This window comes from Scyliorhinus canicula, chromosome 4 (assembly GCF_902713615.1).
Source record: "Scyliorhinus canicula chromosome 4, sScyCan1.1, whole genome shotgun sequence".
NCBI lineage: Eukaryota > Metazoa > Chordata > Chondrichthyes > Carcharhiniformes > Scyliorhinidae > Scyliorhinus > Scyliorhinus canicula.
In genome coordinates, this window is record NC_052149.1 from 223,762,836 (window position 1) to 223,767,424 (window position 4,589).

At 39.3% G+C, this 4,589-nt stretch overlaps 1 long non-coding RNA gene across 1 annotated transcript; it reads left to right on the top strand.

The window, feature by feature from the left end:
* Positions 1–1,923: 1,923 nt before the first annotated feature.
* LOC119964195 lies at positions 1,924–4,005 on the top strand. Its single transcript, XR_005460281.1, has 3 exons — positions 1,924–2,235; positions 2,335–2,457; positions 2,547–4,005. It is a non-coding gene; the product is annotated as an uncharacterized LOC119964195 (long non-coding RNA).
* Positions 4,006–4,589: the final 584 nt, after the last annotated feature.

Below are 4,589 nucleotides of genomic sequence, written 5' to 3' on the forward strand. Positions count from 1 at the left end.
TGATAAGATCTAAGGACATTATAGTTAGTCAGGGAATTGATCATCGATCAATCATATGGATATTTAGTCATTTTGAAATTGCACCAACCTGTGGTGACTATTTGAGAACTACAGGAATGGGTCCAATGAAAATAGTTTTTTTGAAAAGCAACCAACGTTTTTAGATCATTAAAGTCACTGGTTTGAGGGATGTTTACGGCTTCCATGTACTATGTTACTCTAGCATAAGATTAGTAGCTTATAATTTTACAAAAAAATTATACCTGGGGATATACTTGTGTGTGCATTTCAGAAATTTGGAAAGGACAGTAAAGCTGCTGCTCCTGGATGTTCTGGCCCATACGTGCCTCTAGATCCACAGCAATGTGGTTGAGTTTTAACTTCCCTGTGAAATGGCCTATCAAACCACTCAGTTGTCAAAAAGATGGTTCACCACAGGGATATTTAGGGATGGACAATCAGTGCTGGCTTGTCGAGTGCCGTCCACATCCTGTGAATGTATTTATAAAAAATAACAGGTTGATTTCTAGTACGTCACCTGCTCAAGCAAGCAGCCTGTGCATTCAGGTTTGACAGCTGCTTAGCAGTTACCGAGCTGATGCTGTTCTGGGGTGAGTTCTATCAACTCTCTAAATGATTCCAGAAATAGTTTATACCACCTCGAGGGATGATAGCTTCTGGAAACATTGAATGTTTACAACAAACAGTTGATAGAAATTGTGAAGTTGTCACTGTCTGAGGCTTCTTGTGACATCTCCCCACCCCTAGGAGTGCGCCTGTCAGTCAGTGATGGATGGTAGGAAATATCACACCAGAAGGAGGGGGAAATTTGAAAAGAAAATTCATAAGAAAAAATCCTGTCGGTTTGTTATCTTCACTATACTAATTTTCCTGAAGCTTCATTGTTGTACACCCAACAATAGGTTCTGTGGTGATGTTTTAAATTAATATGTGTAAAGACTAAAAGTGCACTGCACTATCCTTAGGTGGCTCTCCATTTTGCCATGGAATAAAACCTGGCATTACCGATCAGCCACCTGATCCACTCATTTTCGATGAATTTCATTGGGCAGCTGATCTTTAATGCCAGTTTTGCAACCAGCTGGCAGAAACTGGCATTGTTAAAAAAGTACCCTTTTGGGTTTTTTAAAAGCCATTCCAGATAAAGTAATATCTCTAAATAACATTTCCTTTTTTTTCAATTATAGAGTACCGGTGCTGATCTTCACCGTTTTACTGAATCACTCGAGACTCTGGAGAAGCACTGCAACACTGTAAGTTTTTTTAAAATCATGTTCACGATGCCTTGCACGTTTGAAACAGTGAGAGGGTTTAGATTGACCATTTTAAAGACAATGCTGGACAAGTTACACGAAGCATAAGGGTTTGGTTCATTGATCATAATTAATTTTAGAATTCCTAGATTGATAATGGGGACGGGGGTGGAAGATGGTTGGCAATGAGGGGGGAATTGTCCAGGAAATTGTGTCTATTAGTAGGTATTGGAGGGAGGTAATGAATAAAAAGAGCTTTAGAGATGTATTTGTTCAGTGTGAAAATATCAGAGTGAAAATATTTCAACGAGTATCAAAAAAGGGAGAAACTCCAAGCATGGATTACCGTATTGAATAAAAACAGTCCGTCGTGAGGACTTTTATACTACACAATTATTCATAATAAGAAAATGCTGGGAAAGCAAGGTGTAGACAATGTCTAGCAAAGTACTTTCAAAGCTAAGCTTTATGCTCCACTTCGTTGCCAGAGATATATGAATGGTTGAGGAATTCTGCAAGATCCAGTTGAATGTTTGGGATGGTTGGCTTGCTGGGGTCTGTGTGGTTGGACAAGGGAGTTGATAGGAATAGGTTCCCTCCTCTGCACGCTATACGCCGCTGAATCCATTTTCTAACTGGCTGTTGATGTTGTCGCCTGCGTAGGAAATAAGAGCTGTCAAAGATGACTCATTAGTCTTTGCTAGCAGTCTATATCTTGAAGTTACGGCAAGAATCGCTTCGACAGGCTGGACTTTAGATATGGATTGTTGCATATATATGTGGATGTGTAAAAGTAATGAAAGAAAATCAAGAACGGGCTGGTCTCACTGCAAGTGCGCGAGTAAATTGTCTAGACTCGGCAAAATAGCTGAGCAGGTCATTTGTCTAACCGCAAGGAGGAGCCAGCGAATCTGGATCTGATCAGTGGCAAACCCTTCATCACCATGAGCACAACCTCATGGTATTAGAGTCATAGAGGTTTACAGCATGAAAAGATATACCACCAGATGCTATTTGTCTACATGTATTTGAAGATAATTTCTCGCCTTTTTTTATTTAGGGAGGAAATTGCACTGACAAGCTTCGAAAGCATCTGGAGAAAGCCTTGTCGAATCTCCGCCTCTTAAAGTGTCCAGAAAGTGTTTCCATTTTTCCCAATTCGTCCCTGGGAAGAAATCCTCCTGTAAGAACTCGCTTGATCTATTTCTAAAGCCCACTGGATTTCGATTCAATTACGTTTCTCAACTAATGTGTATTCTCTCTCACGATTAGGAAATAAAGGAAGTAAAGTTGATTCAGTTCCTGACTGATTTCAAACGGGTTTTACGCAGATTACAACGACGAAGAATGTGCTGAATTGACCCTCCCTCGGTCGTGGTGGCGGCAGCAAAGACCTTTACCGACAGGGAAAAGCCGCGATGGGATCTTGACCGCAAAGGGAACCTGGCGCCATCTCAATAACCCGAAGAACATTTTCATTTCATTCTCGCAATTTCGACCCCCTTTTATTTATTCCGAACAGGTATCACTTATACCCGAAAGACGATTAATTAGCGTGACACAAGTGGACGGGAAAAGGGACAAGATTTGAGCTGGAGGATGGGTTTCACGGTCAGAGCCCCGTTCCTGACCTGCAGCCTCTGTGAGTGTAGCTCATTGCTCAAAGCTGGCAAAATTATTCCTTTCGTCCAACATGCGTGGAGCGCTTACAGGCGTTTTACCTTCACAGAGAATAGTTGTGCTGAATTTAGTTCTATGTTTTATATTAAGCCACAAGAACAACACCAACTTTCATTTTTAAAGTACTTGTGGTGGAGGACAACACACACTAAGAGGCCTGTTGTTTCTTCTGTTTCTGGAAGGGTCTTCTATCACCTCTAGAATAATATACAAGGGCAGGTTGGGTGTCTGAAAGGTGCCCCTCCAACTCTAGTCTCCAATAACCGATTAATCCAAACCATTCTAATGTCCCCAGCATCTTTCCATCTCATTAACATTTAAAATGGGGCTGGTAGGGGCTGGTTTAGCTCACTCAGCTAAATCGCTGGCTTTTAAAGCAGACCAAGCAGGCCAGCAGCACGGTTCAATTCCCGTACCAGCCTCCCCGGACAGGCGCCGGAATGTGGCGACTAGGGACTTTTCACAGTAACTTCATTGAAGCCTACTCGTGACAATAAGCGATTTTCATTTCATTTCATTTCATTTCATTTCAAATGGGGTTGGTGCTTTTCTAAACTCCCCTCCGGTTCCTCTCAAACCCCTAAGGATACATTCATGCAGCTTGCGCCTGCCCTGTTCAAACGTTTATTTTGCTAAAACAACCTTTCCAAGACCTCAGAACCGTGGGAGACTTCCATTAAAAAAAATCTTCACGGTTTCAAAAGCCAAGCTTGGTGGCAATAAATTCGCATTTAATAATTCATCATCTCTTTCGTTGTTTTTCGCCTCATTGGTAACCCTCACGGCGGGCTCGATATTTAACTTTCAGTTAAAAGAATGTGTGGGAATGATGAGAAAGGGTAAATTTCAAACTATGTTTGAGTTATTACTATACTGTGTATGGATTGCAACATTATAGAAGAGACAATATTTTTTAAACAATAACTTATATTTAAAATGTTTTTATAAATGACATATTTATTGCATATTAACCATGGTAAACTAAACTATCTGTATGAATGATATTTATTTACATTTTTAAAGAAGAATAACTTAAATCGTGAATTGTTAAATTAATGAAATCATGAAGTGTTAAATTAAAAATTCATTTATGTAAAATCTGATATATTTATGTCAATTGGATGTATTTATACTATTTATGGTCATTTTAAAAATAAAGTATGTTTATTAAATGTACAGAATGTTTCTTATTCTTTAACCTTTTCCATCTGCAATTCCTTGTTCATAATTCAATTCAAATTTAACTATTTCTAGTCAATTTCTGCTACCGTTTAACTTAATCCAACTTAATTGAAAGGTTGAACCAGTCTCTGCTCTTCTCCCACCCTAGTGATGCCTCTATCAAAACAAACTTGTGCAAATCCTTGTTACCTCCCTTTTCACATTCTTAAGGCACAGTTGCAATCTCCCGTGAACAGAAAACTAAATTATTTTGACTGTTCTATCAGCTATAATTTTATCAAGGAACTTTCCATTGTGCCCTTTCTGTTCTACCCACTATGATAAACATTAGAATACAAATTGAATCTTGTTGAGTCTGTTTACCAGGCGCAAAACGATTGCAACTTAAACTGATTTCAGGGGCCAATATTGGATCTGGTCATTTTTTGGTCTGCAATCTAAAACATGCACTTT